Source organism: Lissotriton vulgaris, chromosome 8, assembly GCF_964263255.1.
Source record: "Lissotriton vulgaris chromosome 8, aLisVul1.2, whole genome shotgun sequence".
NCBI classification, from domain to species: Eukaryota; Metazoa; Chordata; class Amphibia; order Caudata; family Salamandridae; genus Lissotriton; species Lissotriton vulgaris.
The window spans coordinates 577,533,760-577,548,427 of NC_141696.1; the positions used below are offsets into that span (position 1 = coordinate 577,533,760).

At 50.2% G+C, this 14,668-nt stretch overlaps 1 protein-coding gene across 2 annotated transcripts in view; it reads left to right on the forward strand.

Moving 5' to 3' along the window:
• Window positions 1-11,293: 11,293 nt before the first annotated feature.
• PHLDB2 (pleckstrin homology like domain family B member 2) overlaps window positions 11,294-14,668 on the forward strand; it is a 491,624-nt gene continuing 488,249 nt past the window's right edge. For both annotated transcript variants that reach the window (XM_086934418.1, XM_086934419.1), the window contains exon 1: window positions 11,294-11,806. The gene's annotated coding sequence lies outside the window, so the exon portion shown is untranslated. The remainder of the gene's footprint in view (window positions 11,807-14,668) is intronic.

Below are 14,668 nucleotides of genomic sequence, written 5' to 3' on the forward strand. Positions count from 1 at the left end.
AGAGAGAAGGTGGAGGTACAGAGAGAAGGTAGAGATTCAGAGAGAAGGAGGAGATACAGAGAGAAGAAGGAGGTGCAGAGAGAAGGTGGAGATTCAGAGATACAGAGAGAAGGTGAGATACAGAGAAAGAGGAGATGCAGAGAGAAGCTGGAGATACAGAGAGAAGCTGGAGATACAGAGAGAAGGTGGAGATACAGAGAGAAGGAGGAGATGCAGAGAGAGAGGAGAATGAAGCGATGCAGAGAGAAGGTGGAGATACAGAGAGAAGGTGGAGATTCAGAGATACAGAGAGAAGGAGGAGGTGCAGAGAGAAGGTGGAGGTACAGAGAGAAGGTGAAATACAGAGAGAAGGAGGAGATGCAGAGAGAAGGTGGAGATACATAGAGAAGGAGGAGATGCAGAGAGAATGTAGAGATACGGAGAGAAGATGGAGATTCAGAGAGAAGGAGGAGATACAGAGAGATGGTGGAGATACATAGAGAAGGAGGAGATGCAGAGAGAATGTAGAGATACAGAGAGAAGGTAGAGATACAGAGAGAAGGTGGAGATACAGAGAGAAGGAGGAGATACAAAGAGAAGGTGGAGATGCAGAGAGAAGGGGGAGATGCAGAGAGAAGGGGGAGATGCAGAGAGAAGGTGGAGATGCAGAGCGAAGGAGGAGATACAGAGAGAAGGTGGAGATGCAGAGAGAAGGGGGAGATGCAGAGAGAAGGGGGAGATGCAGAGAGAAGGTGGAGATGCAGAGCGAAGAAGGAGATACAGAGAGAAGGTGGAGATACAGAGAGAAGGAGGAGATACAGAGAGAAGGTAGAGATACAGAGAAAAGGTGGAGATACAGAGAGAAGGTGGAGATTCAGAGAGAAGGTGGAGATGCAGAGCGAAGGAGGAGATACAGAGAGAAGGGGTAGATGCAGAGAGAAGGTGAAGATTCAGAGAGAAGGAGGAGATGCAGAGAGAAGGAGGATATACAGAGGGAAGGAGGAGATGCAGAGAGAAGGCGAGATGCAGAGAGAAGGAGGAGATGCAGAGAGAAGGTGGAGATGGAGAGAGAAGGAGGAGATACAGAGAGGAGGAGATGCAGAGAGACGGTGGAGATGCAGAGAGAAGGTGGAGATGCAGAGAGAAGGGGCGATGCAGAGAGAAGGAGGAGATGCAGAGAGAAGGAGGAGATACAGAGAGAAGGAGGAGATACACAGAGAAGGAGGAGATGCAGAGAAAAGGTGGAGATACAGAGAGAAGGTGGAGATTCAGAGAGAAGGTGGAGATGCAGAGCGAAGGAGGAGATACAGAGAGAAGGGGTAGATGCAGAGAGAAGGTGAAGATTCAGAGAGAAGGTGGGGATGCAGAGCGAAGGAGGAGATGCAGAGAGAAGGTGGAGATACAGAGAGAAGGGGGAGATGCAGAGAGAAGGAGGAGATGCAGAGAGAAGGAGGAGATGCAGAGAGAAGGCGGAGATGCAGAGAGAAGGAGGAGATGCAGAGAGAAGGTGGAGATGGAGAGAGAAGGAGGAGATACAGAGAGGAGGAGATGCAGAGAGAAGGTGGAGATGCAGAGAGAAGGTGGAGATGCAGAGAGAAGGGGCGATGCAGAGAGAATGAGGAGATGCAGAGAGAAGGAGGAGATGCAAAGAGAAGGTGGAGATGCAGAGAGAATGTGGAGATTCAGAGAGAAGGAGGAGATGCAGAGAGAAGGTGGAGATTCAGGGAGAAGCAGAAGATACAGAGAGAAGGTGGACATACAGAGAGAAGGCGGAGATACAGAGAGAAAGTGAGACATCAACAGGGAAAGAAGGTGAGACGTCAACAGGGAGAGAAGTTGGAGATAAAAAGAGATGGTAGAGATACAGAGAGAATATAGAGATACTAATGATGATAATAGAGTAAAACGCAAGGACTAGGATGCAGCAGACAGTAAACACTGTCACATAGTATTTGTTAAGAGCTCTGCGTTTTATTCTGGCAAAGTCGAAACATTATTCTCTATATGTGGTGTTTCCACTCAAACACATTTTCCAGACCCAGACATGACATATGATAGTCTCCTGCAGCCGGGCAGGTATTTCCTGTGACCCAGACAAAGTGGAAACTAGACTGTTTCAGGCAGGTCCCATAGCCACTGTATAGAGACTGTTAAAGGGTGGGGATAAAAATATTTCAAACATAGTTTAAGATGCAGAGACTGAGCAGTAGACATGTGGGAAGGAAGAAAGAGGAAATGTGTTATGCATGGTCGTGGAATAAGGAATAACACATTCGGACTGAAGAGTGGCATAAAGCAAAATTATGCCCCCTCCCCCCCCCCCCGAATGTAACTAATGGGGCCTGAGTCCCCCATAACTCACAGATATCCATTAGCTTTTCGCTGAATTGTGCCTCCCTAAAGGGTTGGGGCCGCTTGAAGGGCAGGGAAACCCCCTACGGTCGGTTGGGTCTGCAAGGGCCTGGGTGACTCTCCTAGGACTGGAGGCTGGATGATGCTAATACCTGCAAAGTGTTTGCTTTGGCTGACAGGACAATTCTTCATGTACATCTAATTTAGTTTCAATTCCAGCTCGCATCCAATAAGCTTGATCAACTCTCGAGACAAACGACATGGAATGGGTTATGCAGATTGTTCTGGTACATCCTTTCAGCAAATTATGGACAATGGGTCAATCCAATCTGAATTCTATATTATGTGACCAAGGGATCTAATAAAGGTATGCTTTGTTAGAAGGCTCACCTGTTCCGAATTCATGGAAGGCGGCCGAAGTGATCCCTATATACAAGAAGGGCTCCAGGGGGAACCCTGCCAACTACCGCCCAATAAGTCTTATTAATGCGGGGCAGAAATTGGTTGGCAGGGTACTCCTGGAGAGGATTCTTTCTTGGGCCGATGAAAACAGCATTATTTCACCCTTTCAGATGGGCTTCAGGGCTTGCACAAGCACGATAGACCAGGCATTTAGGCTGGTCCTCTTACACTGGAAGGTGGTTACCATTGGCAAGGGCGGTCTTTATTTGGCATTTATCGATCTAAAGACCGCCTTTGACTTGGTCTCCCGAGACCGCCTATGGCTGGTCCTGAAGGAAATGGGGATTCCCTTACCCATTCTGAATCTCCTAGCTCGTATGCATGATGGAACTTATGCCCGTATTAGATGGGGATCACAGGAGCAAAAAACTGATAAAATCCCTGTGACTAGAGGGGTACGCCAGGGTTGTGTCCTGGCCCGACACTTTTCACATTACTTGTGAATGGCGTAGTTTCCTTTTTGCTTGAAATTAATGCTGATGCCCCGGTCTTGGCGGGTGATAAAGTCCCCGCACTACTCTTTGCGGATGATACGTTGTTGGTATCAAAAACTCCGGCAGGATTACAGAAGCTGTTAGACCGCTTCTGTTTGTTTTGCAAGCTCAGGGGCCTTGCCATAAACACATCGAAAACCAAGCTCCTTTATTTTAACCCGAGTAGATCGTCTAGATCCACCTTATCTCTTGATGGGGTGTCTCTGGAACGTGTAAAGGAGTTCGACTACTTGGGAATTAGAATTTCGGACAAGCTTAAATGGCAGCCACATATTGACAAAATGGCGCTAAGTCATAGGAGGGTTGTTGGAGTACTAGGGAGGGAACATCGAGCATCCACTTCTAAACCCATTGCCCCTGTTCTGGATATCTACGCTGCAAAAGCTGTAGGCTGTGCCCTTTATGGTGCAGAGCTCTGGGGATTTGAATGTGTTGATGCCTTAGTCATTGCAGAGAACAAGTTCTTTAGGGAGCTTGCATCGCTCCCGAGGGGTACTCCTACTAAACCACTGTTGAGTGACCTGGGTCGTTGCTCCATTAAGGACCTAGTGTCCCTACGCCCACTCTTATATTGGGCTCGGTTATGGTGTACCCCCGAGCTCTCAAGGTATGCTGATGGTTTAAGAGAGGTTATGAACCTTCATGGAGCCCATAAAATTAGTTGGATATCCAATATAAAGAAGCTTTTACTGGAAACGGGCCTTGCTACTGGCCGGGAGCCTGGGGCATCGCTGTCCAAAACCGAAACTAAGCGAGCCTATTGGGCATGGGTTGATGATCATGAGGAGAGGGACCCAAATCTAGGTAGGTTGACCGAGGCATTCCGACAGCACAAACCAAAGGTTCGCCTAGAGCCCTATCTAGATTTCATTAAGAAACCCAGAGATAGATCTCTCTATATTCAGTTTAGGATGGGAACACTCCCCCTTCGTGATTGTACCTGTAAGTGGAAGCCACCGCATCAAACTTCTCCTGATTGCCCAATTTGTGAAGGTGTTTCTGAAAATATTGCTCATGTCTTTTTTGTATGCCCAGCCTATATAAAACCTAGGCAGAAATGGCTCAAACCTGTGTGCCTGTTGCTTGGAACCAGGTACCACTCCATTGCACTTAGAATTCTTAAGGCTGATGCTAGCACAACCTTAGTGTGTGGGGTGGCCAAATTTCTTAGTTGGGCTTGGTTGATTAGGCTGAAGGCTATTTGATGAGATACATTTTAGCTGTATCTTTTTTATATGCTCAAATATTCACAAAGCTGATAAAGTGTAATACTTTTTTAATTATTTATTGTAATACCAAATGTTTTTATAAGCAACTTTTTAAGGAAAATGTATTGTCAATGAATTGTGTTTTATACTTGAAATGTGCTTTTATGATAATATATATATCGAAATAAAGCTTTGATATATTCTGAATAAAGGTATTCCTTATACCCGTCAGCTCATTTCTTTATTTTCTATAGTAAACTGAGAGTTCATTCTGTCTGCCCTCCTATAACTTCACGAGGGTATGTGTGGTTGAGCCAAATTAATTTTAGGTCAGGTGCTTTAACAAAATCCTGATTGTAAATTCACAATGCCACTATCTGTTGCATGTCATCTGTCCCTTTTCATCCTATGTATAGTGGTGTTTTCAGTACTTTAAGTGGAATGAAAAAGGTGTGAGGGACTCTAAAAGAAGTTTGGCCTAGGAAGCACAACTAGGAATCCTTCCCAAGGGGCGTGGCTATGTAATTAAGAATGAAGCTTATAAACAAGAAGCCTAAAATCCTGTGCATGACAGAGCTGCCACCTGAACAGTATTTGGATGCCTTTCTTTGATTTTTCTGTTATCGCATCCAGACAAATCACAAAACAACAAACATATTCCAAAAACAAACCAGTGCCATTGGCTTTTTCGGAGCTTGTTAGTGTTATCAGATAATTAAGTACACAATAGCTTTATGGAATAATAAGTATTGAAAATGCTTCAAATCTGAAAATGTGAGCCTGTGAATTAAATATGACTTAGGTCTGTGGAACAGGTAATGGTCTCCAGAGTCTTGCAGTGGCTTCCGTTATCCCTTTCACTCCACTTTCCTCTACGGTCTCTCACTCTGTTAGGCGTGCATGCCATTTTTGTGCCACCATCTTTCTGAACTTCTCCATTCGCATATCTCATACATTATCTCTTTCACCTTCATTGCTATGTTTTCACTCTGGCCATCTGATGTACTGCTTTACAACACCTCCCATTCACCATTCACACTCTCTCTATCTCTCTCTCTCACACACACAAACACATATTCTGTCCTCACCTGTAAACAATGGCACATATGTGACTGTCCATCGCTATGTGCAGATGTCAGGGATTGGAGGAGCATGTACTTCTATGCAACACCTCCCCTTCACCATGCTCTCTCTCTCACACACACACACATACACACACACAAACACATATTCTGTCCTCACCTGTAAACAATGGCACATATGTGAGTGTCCATCGCTATGTACAGATGTCAGGGATTGGAAGAGCATGTACCTCTATGCAACACCTCCCCTTCACTATGCTCTCTCTCACACACACATAACACAAACACATATTCTGTAAACAATGGCACATATGTGACTGTCCATTCCTATGTGCAGATGTCAAGGATTGGAGGAGCATGTAGTCTGAACCAATCAATCAATCATAGACATTTATAGAGCGCTCTACTTACCCGGAGGGTCTCAAGGCGCTAGGGGGGGGGGGGCTGCTACTGCCCAAACAGCCAGGTCTTGAGCTTCTTCCTGAAGGCGAGGTGGTCTTGGGTCAGGCGCAGGTCGGGAGGGAGGGAGTTCCAGGTCTTGGCGGCCAGGTAGGAGAAGGACCTTCCTCCTGTTGTCGTTCTTCGGATGCGGGGGACGGCGGCGAGGGCGTGACTGGCTGATCGGAGGTGTCGTTTGGGAGCGTAGAAGTTGATGCGGTTGTTGAGGTAGCTCGGGCCTTGATCGTGGAGAGCTTTGTGTGCGTGGGTAAGGAGACGGAAGGTGATTCTCTTGTTGACCGGGAGCCAGTGCAGGTCTCTTAGGTATCCGGAGATGTGGCTGTGTCGTGGGATGTCGAGGATGAGTCTGGCTGAGGCGTTCTGGATCCGTTGGAGTCTCTTCTGGAGCTTGGTGGTGGTTCCGGCGTAGAGGGCTTTGCCATAGTCCAGTCGGCTGGTGACGAGGGCCTGGGTGACAGTCTTCCTGGTCTCGGTGGGGATCCACCGGAAGATTTTCCGTAGCATGCGCAGGATGTTGAAGCACGACGAGGAGACTGCGTTGACTTGCTTGGTCATGGAGAGGGAGGAGTCCAGGATGAAGCCCAGGTTGCGTGCGTGGTCTGTCGGTTTGGGTGCGGTTCCCAGGGCGGGGGGCCACCAGGAGTCGTCCCAGGCGGAGGGCGAGGATCCCAGGATGAGGACTTCCGTCTTGTCCGAGTTCAGCTTCAGGCGGCTGGTCGACATCCACTCGGCTACCTCTTTCATTCCTTCGTGAAGGTTGGCTCTGGCGGCGGCGGGGTCGTTGGTCAGGGAGAGGATCAGCTGGGTGTCGTCGGCGTAGGAGATTATGTTGAGGTTGTGTTGGCGTGCGATGGCCGCGAGGGGGCTCATGTAGACGTTGAAGAGGGTTGGGCTCAGCGAGGATCCTTGGGGTACGCCGCAGATGACTTTGGTGGCCTTTGATTTGTACGGTGGTAGGCGGACTCTCTGGGTTCTTCCGTCGAGGAAGGAGATGATCCATTCCAGTGCCTTCTCCTGGATTCCGACGTTGTAGAGGCGCTGCACTAGGGTGCGGTGGCAGACGGTGTTGAAGGCCGCGGAGAGGTCTAGGAGGATGAGGGCCGCTGTTTCTCCGTTATCCATCAGGGTTCGGATGTCATCGGTGGCAGCGATGAGGGCGGTCTCGGTGCTGTGGTTGGCTCGGAAGCCAGACTGTGAGGGGTCGAGGGATCCGTTCGTCTCGAGGAAGGCGGCCAGTTGCTTGTTGACGGTCTTCTCGATTACTTTGGCTGGAAACGGGAGGAGCGAGATGGGGCGGTAATTCTTGAGTTCGGTGGGGTCCGCTGTTGGTTTCTTGAGTAGAGCGCTGAGTTCGGCGTGCTTCCAGCTCTCAGGGAAGGTGGCGGTGTCGAATGAGGTGTTGATGATGTCCCGCAGGTGGGGTGCGATGACAGCGTCGGCCTTGTTGTAGACGTGGTGAGGGCAGGGGTCGGTCGGAGATCCGGAGTGGATGGAGTTCATTATGCGGACGGTGTCTTCGGTGCTGATAGGAGTCCAGGCGCGGAGGGTGGTGGTGGGGGGCGGTGGTTCGGTCGAGTCGGACGTGGCGTTCGTCGGTTGGGTGTTGAAGCTGTTGTGTATGTCCGCGATCTTGTTGTGGAAGTAGGAGGCGAGGGAGTTGCAGAGTTCTTGCGATGGGGTGATGTCGTTGTTTCCGGCGTTGGGGTTGGAGAGCTCTTTCACGATGTTGAAGAGTTCCTTGCAGTTGTGTGCGTTGTTGTCCAGTCGGTCCTTGAATTCAGTTTTCTTGGTGTCGCGGATCAGCTGGTGGTGCTTCCGGGTGGCAAGCTTGAGGGTGGTCATGTTGTCCGGTGTTGGCTCCCTTCTCCAGGCTTTCTCGAGGGCTCGGCAGTTCTTCTTGGAGCTCTTGAGTTCATTGGTGAACCATGGGGCCTTCTTGCTGCCGGGTCTGCTGGGCGGGGTCTTCAGTGGGGCGAGTTCGTCCGCGCAGTTGCTGATCCACTTCGTGAGGTTGTCGGCGGCCTGGCTGGGGTTCGCTGAGCTGGCGGGAGGGTGCTGGCTCAGGGAAGCGGCGAGCTGGTCGACTGTGATCTTGCTCCAGTTTCTGCGGGCGACCTGTTGCTGGTGGTGGTGGATCGTCGTTCTTCTGAAGGTGAAGTGGACGCAGCTGTGGTCCGTCCAGTGGAGTCCTGTGGCGTGGCTGAAGGTGATGTCTTTGCTGGCTGAGAAGACGGCGTCGAGTGTGTGTCCGGCGAGGTGGGTGGGGGTGGTCACCAGCTGCTTGAGTCCGAGGTTGGCGAGGTTGTCGAGCAGGGTGGTGGTGTTGCGGTCGTTGTTGTTCTCCAGGTGGAAGTTGAGGTCCCCCAGGAGGATGTAGTCAGCGGAGGGGAGGGCATGCGGGCTGACGAAGTCGGCGATGTCCTCGCTGAATTGTGTGCGTGGTCCCGGGGGTCGGTAGTTCAGGGTGCCTCTGAGGGTGGTCTTCGGGTCGGTGTGGATCTGGAAGTGTAGGTGTTCGGCGGTGGTCAGGATGTCGTCGGTGTAAGTCGTGATGCGGATGGTGTCCCTGTGGATGATGGTGATGCCTCCTCCCATCTGGTTGGTGGTGCGGTCCCTCAGGGTGATCTTGTAGCCCTCTGGGACGGCGATGGCGATGTCGGGCGCTGAAGAGGCGTTCATCCAGGTCTCCGTGAGGAAGGCAACGTCAGGAGCTGTGGTGTCGATGAGGTTCCAGAGTTCGATGTCGTGTCTGTGGACTGAGCGGGTGTTGAGCAGGATGCAATTGAGGTGGTTGCTGCTGGTGTTCGTCTTGGCGGGTGCTGGTGCGAGGCAGGTCCGGATGCAGGTGAACTTGCAAGCGGTGCAGCAGAAGGGTCCGTGGGAGCGTCTCGGGGTGGCACGGTAGCATCCCGGGACTCGTCCGTCGTTGAGTGTGATGAGGGTGGCGGCGTCGTACGTCCGGCGGGTGGGCTGGGATCTGCGGGGGCCAGGGGTCCTGGCACTGGGCGCGGTCCAGGCACGGACGGGCGCAGACGGGCTTACCTTTGGCGCACCTTCGGCGCTCAGTCGGCGCTCCCGCTGCGCGCGTCCGCTGCGCGTTCGCTGAGGGGGCGTCATAAGAAGGGATCCGGGAGGGCGGGTCAGGCGGGAGGCGGGGAGCGCGTGGACCTATCGGCAGGCGGGGGGCGGGGTCGCGGCAAAAACCGGCGCGAGAATCCAGGCGGCCGGCCCAGCGGCGGCTGGGGCGCCGGGCTGGATCGGCGATCGAGGCGGGCGGCCCTGTGGCGGCTGGGGCGCCGGGTTGGATCGGCAGCAGGCAGGCAGGCAGCAGGTAAGAGGCAGGCAGCAGGCGGCAGCAGGCGGGGAGCGAGGGGGCAACCAGGCCGAGGGCACAGTGGTCGCTGCTAATGCGGGGTCGGGGTCCCCTTAAGAAGGGATCCGGGAGGGCGGGTCAGGCGGGGAGCGCGTGGACCTATCGGCAGGTGGGGGGCGGGGTCACGGCAAAAACCGGCGCGAGAATCCAGGCGGCCGGCCCAGCGGCGGCTGGGGCGCCGGGCTGGATCGGCGATCGAGGCGGGCGGCTCTGCGGCGGCTGGGGCGCCGGGTTGGATCGGCAGCAGGCAGGCAGGCAGCAGGTAAGAGGCAGGCAGCAGGCGGCAGCAGGCGGGGAGCGAGGGGGCAACTAGGCCGAGGGCACAGTGGTCACAGTGAACGCCTTTATAACCCACTGACAGGTATGTGAGAAATCTTCTCTCCTTTCAGCCATGACACCAGGACCCAGATTTATTAAGTGCTCGTGTTATACTTGTGTGACGCAGTTCGTCGCAAGCCAACGCAAGTCCTTAAATGGGATTTTGAAAGTGACACAATCATGCAAGGGGCTATTTGCGTGGCTTTGCATGACTTTGAAAAGACATGTAATGCAATACAACTGCTTGAGCTGACTTGCTTTACATTTTGTTGTGATAGGCGTACCATGTGGGGACATGGGCATTCCTGTGCATCTATCCATAGAATTTGACGCAATCCTAGATTTACCTAATGTTTTCAATGCGTGGGACAGGGCATGTGCGTCGCGTCCGATCTGCGCACACGTCGGATTCGGTCGCACCCCAGCGGAATGTCCACCACGACGAAGCGATTAAAGTAGTAAACCTGGAATTGCACCAAAATTGTGCACCTACCACAGAGAAATGTAACGAGGAGCAATATGTTTATTTCTCCTCATTACTTCCGCGCTCTATGCATGATGCATTCTGCAGGAAGAGGAAATTGCCTCTTAGGACTGTTTTTGTGCAGAAAGGTGTTACTTAGGGCACAAAAGCAATGTAACGCAGGCACACCTAACAGCATGTTGCAACGGTGCCTGGATTTTCGCTAGGCAGCCTCACGTTCACAAGAACAGGTAGAGAGCTCAAAAGCATCAAATCTTGTAGATATGGCGCTGTTCATCTGCATCCCGTTCACGCAAAGCATCGCAGCAACTTTGGTTGCTGCCCTGCGCTATGCGCATTTTTTTATTTTTTAAATGTTTTGATTTTTGCTCATAACATCGGTGAGACAATCAGCTTGTACATCGTGCTATGCACATTTTTAGTAAATATGCGCCCTGGTCTATTGTTGATGTCTGTCTTTTAGGATTTTATTTTTTAAATCGAATAAAGAAATTGATGACGATTTGTGACTAAAATCAATTTATGGGCTTATCAATTACATGAAGTGCCCAATATCTTCCAGACACTGTTGTTATGATCGGTAGACAGTGTGCTGCGTCTAATAAATCTGCGCGGTTCTTAAAAGCAATGCAGGCTGCCCTGGGTGGAACCCAATACACGGACCCGACCCTAAAGCGTATGTAGGCCCCTCTACGAAAATCAATAATAGTGCCTGGACTCACACAAGGCATCACGTTACACCGCACTTTAACCTCCGTTGAGAGGCTCAGCGGCCCAGCAGAAGCTGCCAGATTCAATTAAAGCCCCACGGGTCCTGGGAGATGGGAAACCCTTTTTTTTGCGCCTCAAGTCCACTTTGAGGCCGAGGACTGGGAAAGCGCTCACTATCCTGACACATTTTCCTCGGGAGCTGGACACCATGTGCTCTGACTCGAAAAATAACTCACAGGGAAACTGTGCAAGAAAATCACTAACGCAACAATGCTCCCCTTTGTTATCCCTCCAGTTAATAATGCTGGTTAACCAATTACTTTACCAGACTGTGAGGTCCCCGACTCAATCCAAACACACTTTTGAGAATGGGTAATTTCAGAGGGCGGGATAGGCTGCGAGTAAACCATTCGCGCGCTGGAGAGAGGGAGCCATTTGTTACCTACACAACATAAACCATGTGACGTTTCATAAATCCACGGCGTCTGAAAAGGCTGTCCCTGAGTGGCTGACCAGCCTGCATCATATCTGAAAAAGTCATTAATAAGTTCCGTCTTTATAATGAAACCTGAGATGCGGACTCCCTCTTATGCGAGTACGTTACTGCGTCTGGGACAAGGAGAGGATGTTTGGTCTGCACTAAACTGAAGGGGGCGGGAGGGGGAGCGAGAGGCGGTGAAGGGAAATGCTGCGGGAGGAGAAAAGTTCAGAGCGAGAAAACGCACGCGAGAAAAAAATAACAGAACAACTCTGCCGAGTCTGGACTCTTTGCTTCATGGAGGGCGAAGCATGCCGTGGAGAGCGAAGCATGCCCTGCGTGTAAAACTTCCTGATCCAGGCGGCTTGCTTCATCCCTGCATCCGCTCGACGTAGAAGGATAAAAGGTCAGTCACTGCCAGTGGCGTGTGGGCACCCTTGGTGGGTGGGCAGCGGGCACCGTGTGGTCTAAAAAACAAAAGCAGTTTCAGCAGAGCGAAGCATTGTGTTTGCCCAGACAATGTGCCCGTATTGACTGTGGTGCCTTTGTGATGGAAAAGTTTCCTGGCTCGAGAATGTCTTATTTTTGCTTACTTTGTAAAACGTCGTTTCCTTTCACTGTCTGTTTATGGTGAGATGTACTTTTGGGGGCGCCCTTGCTCCCCCACAGGTAGCGAACTGAACACGCAGTTAGCACAGTAGGGAAATGGATGTGCGGTGCTTTAATGCATCTGGTGTAAGTTCCTCGCAGCACTCCTGGGTATTCAGCAGTTGTTACCGGCGGGGAGGGCACGGCCGGAAGAGGGCATTGTCAGGACGCTGAAAGAGTGCCGCTGGCGCAGCGTCCCGCGAATAGACGCCGCGGTCCCCTGTGCCCTCAGGGGGGTAGGGGCGGCTCTTACAGGGCGCTGATGTTTCATGGCACATAGTTTTGTCCTCATCCGTGAAACCAGCGCTTAAAAGGACGGAAGCTTACAATACCTCGGGCTCGTGAGCTGTTAGTAACACATTCCCGAAAGAATGATTACAGGGTGACACAGAAAAAGACAGGGTATTAGCACTACTCGAGGAAGCGTTTAGAGAAAGAAGCACGCGCTTAGAGGTTTAAAGTCTTTAATTAACGAGCACTAGAGGTTATGTAGTTCTCGAGACTGGTCAAATGATGTGAATAAAAAGCCATGGCCATCATCTTGTGTGTTTTGCTGTTCACCCTATGTGGGAAGGGTATGCGCAGACGTGGGTCCCGTGCTCACTAAGCCACAGGAGTCAAGCTATCCTGGCTGAAGACGGCTGATAGCCAGAAACCGGTCCTAGGATGCTTGATTCCGGTCCAGGGAAGACATAGCTTGGCAGTTCGGGCTGGACTGTTCCCATGAGGCACAGGGTCAAGAATGATTTGCATATGGCCATGTCTGAACTGGGGTGGCTTGGTGAGCAAAATAACGATGGATTAAACCCAGATCTGTGACTGTGGGTGAATGTTTTGCCATTGTGCAACAGTCCGTCCATCATCTTGTGTGTTTTGCGGTTAAGGACAGTTCCCTACTCGCACAGCATTGTTGAGGTCCCAACTCTTAATTAACTCTCACTTTATCCCCCTTAAGTACGTTGAGCATTAAGAAGGGCACGTGGGAAGACAAAATTAACATGTCACCCATCGGGTATTGGAAGGACCTGCCAAGAAACATGAAAACACAGCAGAATATGTTCTATAGACTCTATGGAATAATCGAAAATGTGACCCCGCAGTACCAAAGACAGAAATATGTTTTTTCAACTGAGAAAAAAAATCAAGTACATTGTAACCCACTAATTGGGCAGTAAATGGGCAGAGGCGTTTTTTGCCACAGATGTTGAGCACGTGGGCCGGAGAGAGGATATCCAGTGTCCGATTTCAAGTACCAAAGATTTTAAAGGAACATTGATAAGAAGCCCCCAAATATCAGGGCGTGAACCAGCTGCCGGAATTCAGTTGAAATATTTCACGCTATTATTATCAAGATATACACTCCTGAGAAAGAAAGCGTGTGCCACTAGAATTCCAGGGATATCTTTACAATGAGTCACTGCTTTTGTCAGCCAATGAGATCAAAAAGTATATGAGTTTTTAAACAGACGATAAACTTGCTAAATAGGTCAACAGATTGAGCGTCGAGTCATAATTGGCACATTGTCCAGGTTGTGTGTAACTCTTTCTCCTGGTCATGGCTTAATCTTAACTACCAGCACTTTGCACTCTGGGACCCATTGGCCACACTTCTGATGGGGGAAGAGTGGGTATCCTTAACAAAAACATTTTTTGGGGGGGGGAGCAAGCACCTGGCAGTAAAATATAGAGTGAGGGCAGGGCTTTGAATGGGATGAAAAAACTAGGGTGTCTCTCAAAGTGGCATGGTCAATATAATTGAGGGCGCGGCTTAAAAACACATAAGCTAAAAATCTGTGTTTAGCACAGTGTGCCGCCCGACTTGTACTTTGCTGTTTCTGTCATTACAGCCACAATTATGATACAGTAAGTAACCTCATACCTACAAGTCAGGACTATTGGCTTTGTCAGTGGTTGTTAGTTGCATAAGATAAATAAGCAGCAACTATGGCTTGTAAATAATATTGAAAAAGCTTCTGCTTAAAGCCCTGGTGACACCACGACGATGTTGCTGCTCCTGAGTTTCAAAAAGAGAAGGGAAATCCAGAGAGAAAATGACGCTCTTTAAAGGATTTCCCTTCCCCTATAAAGCTTGGGAAAAAATGTACCACCTGTGCCAGGGCACAAAACAGAGCCCGATGGAGACCTGTTTCGAGGGCCCCTGAAAAAAACTGCCGGTGCTCAGACCCGGTGAGACCCGGCCCACTTAAAGGCCTGAGTGAGGGTCGAATGGTATATGCTGTAGTCTGCAACTACACACAAGCAATTTTGATGTGTTCCCCACTTGGCCAAAATGTTTGCGGAAGCACACGAAAACGGTGTTCTTCCCCTGTCGTTACATGAGGCCTTATTGATAGCACTCCCTAAGCCTGGTAAGGACCCCGAAAAATGCGACTCGTACCGCCCGCTCTCCCTTTTAAATATGTAATGAATTTTGTATTTTATGTGTATGTGTGTGATGCATGCATGTATTTTTGGTATAAGATTTGTTTTTATTTTTATTATCTGTGTAAAAATGTTAGTAGTTACTACATTTTCTTTGTTCTAATTTTGAATTTTTAGTTCCATAGTGGGATGGGGGTTTATAGGGGAATAGGGTGGGAAGTTATTTATTCGCCCCAAA